This window comes from Apteryx rowi, unplaced genomic scaffold (assembly GCF_003343035.1).
Source record: "Apteryx rowi isolate R43461 unplaced genomic scaffold, aptRow1 scaffold_854, whole genome shotgun sequence".
Lineage (NCBI taxonomy): Eukaryota > Metazoa > Chordata > Aves > Apterygiformes > Apterygidae > Apteryx > Apteryx rowi.
The window spans coordinates 95,636-110,203 of NW_020451154.1; positions in this window are offsets into that span (position 1 = coordinate 95,636).

A 14,568-nucleotide genomic window follows, 5' to 3' on the forward strand; every position below is an offset into this window, starting at 1 on the left:
GCTCCTGGAGAAATGGATGTATGCTGTACAACTGAGGAAGCAGTACCACTAACTTTATATATCTTAAAAAGCTGTCAAAACCTTCCTCAGAAAGTCAGTATGTAATTGGTGTGCTAATGAGGTGGGAGATATTTGACTTCTTAGGGATCCAGAGAAGAACAAACTAGCTTTTTCTTTCTATGCCTTTCCCCATGCTACTCCCAGAAATCAGACTCAACCCTTTGCTCTTCCAGGATTTTCTTAAAAGTTTCTCTGTTCAGCCCTCCAGCCTAAACTCTCCATTCACTGTTATCATTTCCATTTTTAAAATAGTTAGATTTTATAAATCTAACCAATTCCCTGCTTTGGGATCCTCCAGCCTATTTTTATTTATTTATTTTTGGTTATAAAAGTGTAAAAGGGGGGACTATGTAAATAGCCTAGAGAAGAACTGATGCCTCTTGGAAACTCTTTCAGGCTCTGGCCTTAGATGGTATTTTATTGTTCAGAACAAAAAAATACAGAAGTAATACCAAACATAGCAAATTTCCTGATCTAGACAGTTCAGTATAGTCTCTGCMTGTAGGAGGCTACTGATTGGTGGTATTAACCTATCTTAGCAGCTGAGCAGGAAATGCTTGCTTCCTCCCCTTGTGACTTCTACAATGCTGGCTTTAAGTTACAGATTACAGTCCTAGTTAGGACAGTACATTTTAGGATAAGTATTCTTGTCCAGTCACGATTCCTTCAACATCAGTGACCAGAGTATTTTCAGAAAACAGATCAGCTCTAAAGTCTCTGCTCTCATTCAACGAATCCTGGTGAAAACCCAAGAGTGTAGCTGAGAGTATAATTTCTACTGTAGGTAGATTTACTGTAGGTTTGAAGATCAAGCAACGTCTTGACTGCAGAATAGAAATGATATAAAACCAGCACATTTATTTGAAATAAAACAATAATCCATTTTAGATCTCTAGGCTTGAGCTTACTCTTCTTATTAGTGTAATTGATTTGACCTCAGTTTGGTCCTACTTATAGGACAGGAAAAGAATAGCAGTGAGGGATTTTTCTTCTCTTTTGTATGTGAATGAATCACCCAGGTCAGTGGACCGCTTTTAAAACTAGAAGAAATGAGAGAACAGGTAAACTCAAGATGCCGTCCAACCCATACAATTTTTTTCCCAGAATGAAACCTATATATTTGATTCATATAAGATAAAGGTAAATGAAATGACATGCAAAGCTGAGGGGGAAAGCAAAGCAAAATGGCAAGTAGAAATCCAAGAGAAGAAAGCTGTGTGTTTCTGTAAAAGGTAAAGAATTAATGAAGAGAAAATAGGTATTGGTGCCACATGCCAATTGAAGTAGCCTCTAGAAAACACAATTTTCATGCTAGTGGCAAATTCTGTATGTGTATGCTAGTGTATGAGTAAGTGATAGATCTGAGGCAATTTTGGTTGCTAAGATCTCAGTGGAGTGATAAAGCTCTTAATAAAATCATTTAAAATAACAGCAGCATTGCTCCAGTTAGTGTTTGAGTGTTTTGAGGAAGAATAGAGGAAAACTGTTCTGGGAACCTTTCTTTTCCAATTTTTGTTTGGATTAAGGTACTCTTCAGACTTTTAGCTTAAAAAGCCTAACTATTTTGTAGCTCATGACACTCATTTGGCCTTACTCATTGTCTTCATTTCTAATCATGATTGCTTGTTTAGCACATAAAACACACCATGTGCTTTACAAATTCTTCGGAGAACACAATTTTTCCAGTTGACAGACCAACTTCGGTCCTCTCTGCTCACCATGCATAGCTGTAACTCTGGCCAAAGCTATATTTGGTACAGCCAAGTCAATTTGTGAGTTCTAATGTGCAAGTACTGCACCACTCAGTGGTACCAGTGAGAGAGGAAAACAGCCTCTAGAAACTCTCCCCTCCCTCTGTTATTCCATCCTGTTCAAGCTAGTTCTTTATTCCCAAAAGGTTTCCCTGGGGCTGACTTTTGCTTTTGTTCTACTGATTTCATACAAGGGTAAAATTGTATCAGCTTTTGTCACGTTGCCCTGCTTTTCTACCAGTGGGAATGGCAAAGCAGAATCTGTTGCAGTGATTGCAGTGAGAACACTTGAAGAGTAAGATGTTACTCAGTGGGGCGAGCACAATACATTCATGTTGTCCTGGGATTTTGTGATTGTAGAATTGTTAACTTGAATTTTTCCAAAATATTTCCAGATCTTCCTTGACATTGTGTCCTGGCCAGCCCTACTCAAAACATGTTCATGACTACCCATTTAGTCTCTGCATAGCTTTGAAACCTATTGCATTGAAATATACTGACATCATATATTAACAAAAAATGGCAGCCTTTAACAAAGCTTGTGTTAAACCACCACACTCATAGACTGTTGGTTCTGTAAAAGCGCATGGTATTATCAGTGCCGCAGTTTTATGGTTGCATTTGTTTGGGTTTTTAAGTACAATTTGCTTTGTCACTTTAAGCATTGTTAATTGCTTCTCTTCAGTGCTACCATATGATGGGCTCTCAGAAATTTTAATCATGAAAACAAATAAAATTATTCCTCTTCACTTCTTCCTCCAATATTTGGATGCAAAATGTTACACAGAGTTTCATATCTATACACAATTGTTCCTTTGTGGCAGCTGGGCTGTTCAATTATTTAGCAACATGCTTATAAAACAGTGATTTAATGATAACATATTTTCCTGATTTCCAGGAGGACAGTTGTCTTAGTGATGGGAGATTAAATAACAAGCAGGCTGTGCTGTAAATGGACCATTCCCCTTGAATCTTTCAAGTCACTGCTAGGATATATGTTACATCTTAAAAGAAGATTGACGGACCAAACAGACATGTTGTACCAATGCAAAGGGTTTAATTATATACTTGACTTTTACAGATGGTTCCATAATATGTCATAAAGGGTATTTTAGTAAGAAAAGCACTTGGCAGTAACTTCAACTGGTTGAGAACTTAAAATACTTGATTTTATCTGTTGGTGACACTGTAGAAGAAAAAGAGCTTCTCCATTTCTACTCATTATGTGTTTCTGGACAGTAAAGCAGAGATATGCATTTCAGGTCACTGAAAATCAGGCAAAGCAGGTATTTGAAACTGGATCTCTCATACCACAATTCTATAGCATAATCAGATTTACTCAGGTATGTTTGTTAGTGTGTATTTACTTTGCTGAGCAATAGAACTGAGAACTCTGCTCCCAGAGCCAGATTTAGTCAGCTTCAGTGGTCTGGACATTTACATACCTGAGGGCAAGGGTATACTTGTATTAAAAGGATATACTTGCACTAAAAGAAAATTGAAAAATAAGTCCTGACTGTCATATTCCCTCGGCTGTTTTCCTTGGATAAATATTTCTCTTGGCAAGTGCAATGTTGATTTTGCCATATTGATTTTGATTACATATTCTCTCTCTCTCTCTCTTTCATTTTTTGGGCTGCTGGTGTCTATGTTTCAAGCAATTATCAATGAATTCTTCCCCTGGTATTTCTAAACTGGGGAAGGACTAAGATGTTAGCAAATTCATTTCATTTCCTTCAGCATAAACTCCATAATTACAGTAAGTGTTGTGCACAACCTGATCCCTCTGAAGTTCCATTTACTGAAAAATTTTCAATGCAGGATTTTTCTCAGCAAATGTGGTAGTGCACAATTACACAAAATGGGCATGTGGGTTCATATTTTATTTTCACTTTCAGTTCAAAGAAAGCTTGGTATGAAATGTAACGGATGCCTTCAATAGGAGCTACAGCTGTGAATATCTTGTCTGAATATGACACATTTTGAAACCTTTTATGACCATAAAGGTTATGACCATATCAGGATTATAATTTTGAAGAGTTATTTAGTTTCTTTTCCTATAGTGGAGATATTCTTCCAGTTACACCATGACCTCATATACACAATTTTTTGATTTCTGTTTTTTTTTTTTAATGAGAATTCAAAGTTGAGGGAAAAGACTTTTCTCACTGCAATGGGTATTGCTGCCACATCCTCTGCTGATATGAACAAGTGATGTGCCATTGATTCCTCCCTCCCTCCCTTCCTCCCTTCCTTCCTTCCTTTCTTTCTTCCTTTCTTCCTTTTTCCAAGCAAGAGCTGGATCTAATAAAAAAAGATAGCCACTTAAAAGATACATACTCCAGTTCTATACACAGCGATCATCAGATAAAAGCCACAGATAGGTAGCCCCTGGGCTCAGCAGCATGTTTCGCCGCTTTAGAAGAAAGGCCACTTTCTTCAGGAAAGGCCAGATTTTGTCCTCCAGGTGAAGCCTGTCTTTGCCCTGGGTGCTGAGACATTCCCAGAGGGGATGAAGGCCAGTGGCTGTGTGTCACTGCGGACCTGTGCCTATGAGTGAGCCAGAGTAAGGCTGCAGTGACGGCGTTCATAGCTGAACAGCCCCCACCACCAGTTACCAGGTTTAGTGACCACTAGCAGAAACTACCAGTGCTGAAAAAGTGACCTACCAGCGAGGTCTTTTCGAGGCTTCTCATCCATCAGAGCTACCTTGCTATACTTCACTACACGACTAAGTTTGGCCCTGACATGGCAGACACGTATCCCCAAATACTATTGAAATACTGAATAGTTACCAGCTGGGGACTCTGATACTAGTGCACTTTGCTTTACTGTGATAAATGCTGAAGATCTTGCTGTCCTTTGAAAGATCCTGAAAGCAGCATTCTTTTTTCTGCCCATCTGGAATAGCAGGAGCAGTTCTTCGTCAACTTAATCAACATTAGCTCTGTCTGAGAAGGCTCAGGAGCCTCAGGAGATGCAACATTCTTAAATGGCATTCTTGCACATTTTGAACCTGATGAAGCCCATAGCCCAGCTGCTCCATGTGATAAGGCACAATAGAGCCTAAAAATCAGTTTTGATTAAGAGGCAGGTGGGCAATGAGGAACTGTGGGTGAGTGGGAGTTTCGTTCAATAATTTCCTAAGGAAGGCAGTAACAAAATGGCTCAGTGAAAAACATGCTGGACCAGAGCAGCTGTGCTGTCCTTTTGCCCCCACCTGTGTAAGTGTGCACTTTTGGCAGACTAGTCACCTGGAGATGGAAAAGATAAGGTTCCTTAAGCCTATCCCCAAACCTGAGGCAAATATTTTTTCTCAATCCCAGATATTTATTGCAAGTGGCAGTTTAGGTGACCCAGTAAAGCAAGATTTGGAACTTATTTTCCCTGTACTACCAGAGTCAGCATTCTGGAAAGTTCCATTTTTCTAAAGAAAGCCAGTAGGATTCAGACTTCTAGATCTAAGTTACTTCTAAAAATGGGCTTTTGCTTCCTAAATGACATAAACACTTGAGGAGCTTCCATATTCTTAGTTTTGTGAGTCTCATATTAGTTTTTTTTTTTTTTTAATTTTTTTTCCCAGATGTAGAGCTGAGCCTGCTGTTCAGAACCACTCTTTCAACCTCACAGGCTAAATACCTACAGAGCCTATGCAGGACCTCCCAACAGCTCTTCAAGTGTGAGAAGCTGTCTGATGGGAGGAAGTCAGATTGTCATAAATGGATGCTGAGTGTTGTAATGTGACAGATCAGGTCAAACATTTTTATACTGTCAGTTTGAGTGATATTGCATACCCGAAGGCTTCCGACTGGCTGAGTTTTAATCACTAAGGTAATTTTCCATGTGTATGTTTCTCTGTAACTTTGCTTTGGAAATTCTGCAGCACTGAGCACACGCTGTTATTGATTCCATTTATGAAAAAAACTTAAGAACTTAGCTGTTTACCAGAGACATAAGATGTAAGTTTGACTTCACACTCACACCATACACTGAAATCACTGAGTCCTGAGAATGAAACAATTTCAGTGGGATTTAAGGACCCAGCTTGTGGCTGGCACCTGCATGGAACATAAAAGCAGAGGCCTGCTTATATATTCAGCACTTTGCTGAATTTCTGCTATAGCAAGGAGGATTGTGAAAGTTTTCTTGCTATGAGGATGTGGTATGGATGTTGACTGCACTGCTGTACTAGTCATCTCATGTTAGGGAGTATGAAGAAGGGTAATAGGAGCACAACAGACCTGAAAATGCAGGCATGAAGCACCTAAGTATATTCCTGAGCCCAAAGCATCAGGCACTTTTTGGACCGTGGCAGGACCAATCCTCTTCCAGTGCTCATAGAAAGCTATCTTTAAGTGAGTGGGAAGGAAGGACTTTCCAGATGATGGCTAAAATCTATTCCTTTATTGGTCTTAATAGCTGGTTAGAAAAGATTCAGTTGCTGTATTGACTGTATGTCTCAGTATGTTACCTCAGACATTGACATGATAAGATGACAAGGAGAAACTGCCTTGACACATGGTATGGAATTAGACAAAGAAGCTCAAGAGATCAATGGGATCAGAACATCTGGGCTTATTTACCTGCTTTAAAAGCCCTGTGAGAGCTGCAGAAGGAAAATGCTTTGCATTATTGGTGTCCTTATCTGTTTTATTGCAAAAAAGAGGCTTGTGAGAACAGATGCATAAGACCTAACAGCCATATTTGCACCCTGTCATTCATTCACCAGACAGGGTAGGGAATGTTGCAGAATGGTTAGCAGTCATCAGAGACTGAGGGCCAAAGTCAAATAATCTGAGATTTTCTGAAGTCTCTGTGCTTTCCTATCAGTAAGGACTTCAGAAATCTATACCTGTGCCTCAGTGCACACATGTAGGTCAAGTGACCACGGAAACAGAGACTTGTCCTGTAAACCTTGATCTCAAGACTTATTACCAAATTCTGCTGAGCATCATCCCACAAACTCAAGTGGATTAGACAGCTATTGACTTTCTGTTTCATGCCTCCAGAAGTCAAGGCAGAATTAAAGCTCATATAATTTTGATATCTTATGCATGGTCCATGAAATGTCAGTGAATTTCAGGCCAGCATAAACTGCTTTTAACACTTATTTTCATTCTAATTTGCATCAATTGCTCTATGCAGTGAGACTGCTATTATCAGGCTAATATAAGACTGGTGTTCTCAAATTTTGACAGGTCAATTTGTACCTTAATAATACACAGTAGGTTTTTTTTACTTGTCCCTCTTTGACTTTTAATTCCCAACGGTAGAGACGAGAATTTGTCAGATCTCTTAGTTCCGACCATCTAATTTCAATTCAAGAGTAAGCTAAAATAACAGTAAATTATCTTAATGTGGACTTACACACCCTGAAAGTCTCTGTGAGTAGACAGGTAAGGTATGCTTGCTCTCCATTGCTCTGACTCTCAAGGATATACAGGTTCGCTTAGAGTATTGGATCATGTTTAACACCAGGTGAATGCTTTCTCTTTTCTAATTGTAAAAGGTACAAATGGTGTTACCATTTATTGTCATTTAAAAGTAGCTAAACAGTTTAAAAGATGGTAACCAGTTCAATATATTTAAAAAGCACCATTTCTTCTTAGGCAACATGAACTGGACCTACAGGGCTGTCAGCAAGCTGTATGGCAAGAGGACTGAAGGACACTGAGACGAATTTGAGGGAGCTGTGACATGCAGCTGTGGCACAGCTGTGCCCTAGCAATAAAAAAAAAAGAACAGAAAAAATCATAACCCAAGAAAATCCATAGTGTGGAGCAAGGTTCAGTACTGGAAAGGTGAAAATAAATCAAACTGGGTAAAAGGCACATTAGTGATGAGGAACTTGGACATGTGGAACAAAGCATGTAGGCAGGAGGAGGGGATTCACCTGGGAACCTACAGGCTGAGCCTTTCAATGGGATGTCCAGCAGAGAATGGGGTGCCTATCTTGTTACATTCCCATCTAGCCAGGGTCTGGGCTTCTTAAAGGAAATGATGTGCTGGCTAACAGATTAGAGAAATTTCCCCACACCAGGAAATACTAGGTGAAATCCTTCAGTGTCCCTATGAATTGGTCAGTGTCGCTTCTGACCTGCAAATCTGTGCCTTCAGTATAGCAAATCTCCTGATGAACCTAGGTTGTTTTTTTTTTTTTTTTTAATTCTGCTTCATTTCGTTGAATGAATGTTAGAGCCACCTAAACTCTGGCTGTTCCTGAAGGTAATGTATAGGATTGCTTGTTCAAAAGAGCGGTTCCATAGCAGTAAAAGAAGGAGAAAAAAAAAAGTAATTTTTGATGCATTCTCTGCAGACTCTCCCAGGACTTGACAGTTTTTATATAGGGTAAGATTTTCTTTCTGTTTTTCCTAAACTGTTGTTTGCCCCACTTCAGATCATTCAATCTTTTTTCTTTCTCTCTTTTAAATCAACATTTTAAATGCAATTCAGTTCATTAGAAAGAGTACAATAATGTTTTTGTATCTCTTATGAATCTGGCTTCTTCTTTGAAGATGCCTTTGAGCTTCAGACAGAACTGTGTAAAAGACACAGATTTTTTTTCTTTTTTTTCCTTATGCCTTTATAGTCTGGTGAATCATAGAGTACCATTACATAGGGTTTCTTTAACCTTTCAGCTTCCACAGGTGTCAGCTAGAAACATGTGGAGAAAAACAAACAAACAAAACCAAAAGTTTGAGGATATCCCCCAGATTAGGGCCAACTGATCTTTTCCTTCTGTTTTTGTCAGAAAGAAGACAAATGGAAAGTTAAAGTTACATTCTGGACCAAATTTTAGAAGAACATGCTCTAAAATACCCCACACAGTTCTTTTATGATGCCTTTACCTCTGTTTTTTTCAGTCACTTCAGGTATCTGTAGAGCATATTATAAGCCCTAGGACCCCTTTGTTGCTTGTTCCAGCGTTATCACATTCTGTCACCAGTGTTAATACCAGGAAACTGACGGTGAGCACAGTGATGTATCTAACGCTTTAGAAATAATGAAATGTCACTTCCATTACAGAACAATGTGGCATTTAATGATTTAATGGGACTATGCAAAGTTTATTTGCATTATTATTCCACTGTAATGATTTTACTGGCAGTCAAAGCTGCCAAAAATATCACTAAATGTTAATTTAGATGAACTTCAAAGGCAGCCACATAGGGAGTGACCTGAAATCAAAGCTCTTGGTCTTAGCCTTCAAAGGATACTACCCTGGAGGGTGTCATTAGAATCCTCCTTTAACCTCACAGGCTTCAAATCTGAGAAGAGGAGAGGAAGGAAAAGACCCCCCACAATGAGCAGGAGCCATGTCACTCTCAGAAGCAAAAATTAGATTGTGGTAATTAGCTGGCCCAAGGAAAAAACTCCTGGATTTAGAAATCATTGACACAACTAATTAAATATCAGAAAATGTTATATGAAAATATTCTGGGGGAAAAAAAAGATTCTATTTCCCACTGATGGCAATTTTAGTGAATTTTACTCATTTTCTAGAGTTAGCTCTACTGAACATTAACAATTCTAACTGTGTTGCTCTTTCAGTTGTTTGAGTGAAGGTTGTCAGAGTGCATTACTGCTGAGCTTTACAGCTGGAGTTGTTTCTCATATGAGAAATATAAATAAGCTTATTTGTATGTATATGATGGTTATGGCTGAGGGATTGAACCTGCGACTTCTGAGGGGTCAGTTTACCTGGCTCTCTAAATACATACCATAAAGGAACCAGGCTATACTGCAGAGGGATTTAGACCAGGGGAATTTATTTGATTTGCACAGTGCCAGCTCTAGAATCAAATGAGGTTTTTCAGAGGAACAGTTTATTGGATGGAAAATGATGTTTCAAGAAAACCAAAAGTTTGGCCTAATTTGCGAGAAAGAATGATATTTTGGGGGATATGGAAATATATATTTTTCAATTCTTTTATGAATATTTTGAGAGGTAGCAGTATTTCACGTTCAAATTTAGCTAATGAAATTTTAAAAACTCTTGAAGTTAAAACATACCTTCTTCAAAAACAAGACAGTTAAGTTTAAGGATTATAAGAAGGGAGAAAATGGGAGGAAAGGAGAAGAAAGGAGAATGTTCTCTTTTGAAAACTATTATTTTTATTGAAAGAGAACAAACACACACAGTCTGACTCTGCCAATAAGCAGAAAAAATATGCTGCTGTAGTTCTGTTCCAGTCCCATTTGGGGTCCCTTGGCTCTGAAGCACAGATGACATAAAATAGTATTTAAATCATGCACAGGGATGCCAATCAGCATTCAATAAACCCCAGTGTATCCAGCCTTCAACTCTGTGTAATAATTGCCTTCTCTCTTCAGTACAATATGTAGACAAAAAAACAAAAACAGATTTGTTAACAGTTTCTTTTATTCCTTTAACTTAGAAAACAATTAGTACCATACCACCTAAACAAAACAAAACAAAACAAAACAAAACAAAAACCACCCAAACAAACCAGCCAGATAAAACGAGACAGGTTTTTATATCTCCCTAGAACCTACAAACCAAATATTAGGAACATGAATCTGGAAATGACATGTCAGCATTGTTATATAAACAGGACCAAAATGAGAAGACCTTATTGCTGCAGTGAAAATGTGCATAAAAGTGAAAAATAAATGTACCAGCTGTAGACAGTTGTCCACTGCTTTTTTTTTTCTTTTTTTTTTTAAGCAAACTCTCAATACCCTGGGTGGAAGTCTAATTAACCTAGCTGCAGAATCCAGGTTAAAATCAGCTCTTACCCAAGGCAATCTTAGGATGCCAGTTTTTTCAGGGCCTATGGAAGGCAGCCAGTGCAACTTAATTCAGCTCTCCTGTGCATATGCATTATGACACAGTCTTTAATTACATGCTTGCACAATATTTTTCTAGCTGGCATGTTGGTGGATGAATGGCTTTTGAAGAAGGAATGGAAGTCTTGTCAGTGGTGCCTCTACCTTCCTGGATACAGTATGGGAGACCCTTAGGAAGTTCAGCAGGGGACATCAGGAAGAGAAAGACTGATTTTGTGAATGGGGAGCAGAATTCTCTCCTTGCTCCTGCTCATTGGGTAGTGGCAACTGCCTTCAGCCAGGCTCTCCCTAGGTAGCAGTTATTCTTCTCTTCATTTTTACAGGTGTCCACCTAAAAGACACTTGACCCTGCTTGGGATTTGAAATACATTACTACATTGCTGTGGCATTTAGAATGCCAGAGGAGATTAAAGAGCTGATCCTTCACCACGTCACTCCTGTTTTGCATCAGTGACACTGGTGCCATCAAGAGCAATAAGTAAAGTTGTAGTGATGTCATCAGAGATCAGAGCCAACCCCAATTACTGATGTGTGCATGTTAGCATCTGTAACATATGCAGTTGTTAGCCATCATACTACAATAGTTTGGCCTTAGATTTATACCAAAGATGTGTAATTTAGAGAAACAGTTTTTGCTTAGAAGAATCTGATCTTACTAAGGACACTCAGGATTGCTGGGTACAGAGCTATCAAGAGACATAGCAAGGAGACAAATGAATTCCCAGACTCAAGACGGAGGCTAATGATTCACTTCACCTAACTTTAACCATTTACAAATTATGCCTTTGTAGCAGGAGCCAAAGTAACTAGGCAATAGCAAGGATCTGTACTTCCAAGGAGTGATTCATTTAAACTGTTTTAGATACTTCTCTTAAGAGGGGATGTATTATGCTCTGTAAAAGCACTTCGGTAGCCCTAACTATGGTGGAGCCCAGATGACTAGATTACATTAATCACCTACGTTTTGATAGCTGACTTTAGATTAGATGATTCCTAAGTGCATGTACCCTCAGTGTGCTGTAGTGCTCAGGTACCACAGAGCCTCTCAGAGAATGTCACCTTCAAAAGAATAAGACCCATTTATTTTTGGAAAACAGTTAGAACTTGACTTCCTCAAAAAAACCATAAAGCAAAACTAACAGGAACTGTGGCAAATCTATAACTGGTTTTCCATCTTGTGTCTTGTAATTATTGTCTCTTTTCCACAAGCTGCTTGCAAAGAAATGGTCCTGTTTTTTATAGTTGGAATCACTGGAAACAATATCATTTTGGTTTCGAAAAAAATCAAAGTCAACAATAAAAGAGAAAAGAAACAGTGAATACGTCACAGGTCTATTTAAGTAAAAGTTTCCAGCAACCATTTTTGATAAGTGATTGCTTTAAATTGAAAAGGGTGGCATGAAAAATTCAGCCCAGAGTATTTTAAAATACAAAACACCTTCATATGCAAAAATATTTCAACATGACACATAAAATTCACTGATATTTCTACTTCCAGAATCTCTCACACAACAACATAATAGTCTATTGAGAACACTTGTTTTTTCCTTAAGTGGTAAGAAACAAAATAAAACCAAAAGAGGAAGCTGGCTTACTTGTATTCTGACACTTCTACCAGGTAGAAAGCCTCCTCATTCACAGAAACAAAGAATACTGGCCCATAAAGCACAGAAATGAAAATCTTCAGTGGCAAAGCTTTGCCCCTGGAAACAAATTTAAAACTAACAAACAAACAAAGCCCCTAGCTACCATTGTATTTGTGTCTCAGCTAACAAAATGCGTATCACAGATGTCCTCAGCTGCTTTGTTTTAGAACACACCAACAGATAAATGAAAAGGGTGTTTATCAGCAAATGGGACTCAGTATATCTCTGCTGTGGTCAATGTTGTTTCTTAAATTTACCAGCAGAAAAACTGGTTCAAAGTTATCATCACTTCTAGCCCAGGTGCAAAAGCTTTTATGAAATATTGTAAATCCTTTTAACAATCTGCTGACTTTTATATTCTTATTATTCTTGGCAGTGGTATTTAGCTCTGAAAAATGCTATAATGTAACCCATAATTAGAATTTGACATATAAAATGAACTCTAATAGGACTGCTCAAGTACAGTTCCCTGACATCTAGCTTCTAAGAATTTTGAGAGAAAGATCAAGTGCCAAATTTCTTGCTCCTTCCCAAGTAATTGAAACCCACAGAGGGTCATGTTCGCTGAGGGTAAAACTCTTTTTGTGCAGCCAAGCACAAGGTCTGCATATCACAGAAGTCCCATGTTCACCACATTCTGAAGATTGAAGTAGGTTAACATGGCACTGGGGCTTGTGCTGGCCCTTTGCACAGGCACAGGCTGCCTGGGTAGGCTGAGATATTTTCCCAACATTTTTGCTTCACTGTAATTTGCCAGGTGTTTTCAGCAGTCAAAACTGAAATGTATCAAACAAATGGAGGTTTCTTTTGTATTCTGGCACAAATTGAAAGTTATGACTCTGCTTCAGTTTTCTACATAAACTGTTAATGCCCGTTTGAAATGTACAAAACAGACTTAAAAAAAGGAAGAACTTGTGTTTCAGATCATTTCATCAACTTAGCAAACCATCCAGACAGTCATCTGGCAAACATTAGATTATCCTCACAGTACACCACTGAGGAACACATACATTATCGCCATCATTTGACACAGAGAGTCTCATCTATGGGGATGAAGGCTTAGTTCAGTTGTCCAAATGCACTCATTTAGTGACATTTGGGATGCTGCCTGGCCTCCAGCTGCTACTCCAGATGAATGTGGATTTTACATAGGCCTATGTCATGTCAAAACAGCCTCACAAAGATACCTTTGCACAGCTCAAATGGCACTTTACGCCAATATACAAGCAGCTAAAACAAGCTCTAAGTAACTTTGTAACTGATGTCTGTGTCAGAAGTAGGAAATGAACTGCATTTCATGATGCATAAGACCAGTTCTTGCAAAGATTCACATGTACTTTTCCATAAGCATTCTGAAAATCTTAGTTGCTTTCAAAATTGCTATGCTATCTCATAATTTCTGAAGTATGGATGGGATTGAGCTCCAGATTCAAACCCCCAAGATTAAGTGCATTCAAGAATGAATTGGATGTATACACTCCTTTCACAGCCAATGGAGAATGAACGAATATTGTCAGTGCAGTCTAAAGCACAGTTCAGATCACTCTAAAGTAGACATTTGGTCGTCTGAGACCTCCCCTATATCATGGTCAGTATAGTCAAGACTACCATCAATTTTCACATCTTTGACCAGTTCTTTCTTCTCTGGAAGCAGCAGGTCCAGCAAAGACTTCCCCTAAGCGCATCTGCCATATACCTCACAAACTGTCCTTAACACATTCCAGAAATCCCTCAGATAATAGCACCAAGCCCTTCCCCCTAGACAACAGAGCCCTGTAGTCACTCTTGATAGAGGTCTCTCTTGACAGTTTCACTGATGCCCATGCAGGTGAGCAGCGATGGGTCCACTGGCTGAATGAGCCCTCAACAACTTCATGACATCCTGGATCTGGATCACAGGCAAGCAGCAAACCTCTGGAAACAGCAGGTCTAGTCAGCAGATGGGTGTCTCTGTATCCTGAGAAAGGCAGTTTCTGACCACTGGGATTCATCACTTCCTCTCTTTAGGTGCAGGCTCCCACCTGTGGATCACATCAGACCCCAGATGCCTCCCTCACCAGTGCTTGTCCCTCCTCTCCTGTTGCCAGGCCCCACACTTGCTTGTGCCTATACATCCAGCGAGAGGCCACGAGCTCCCAGCCTTCACCATCGCAGGACCCGCACCTGCTGCCCCCTGCTCCAGCTTGTGCAAGGGACTGTCTCCTGTGGCGTGTCTCCATTGTTGCTCTGAGTCTTATGGTCTCATGCAGTCTCACACAGTGTCCCAAGGCAGGAGGCCAAGTCTACCTCAGACCAACCCC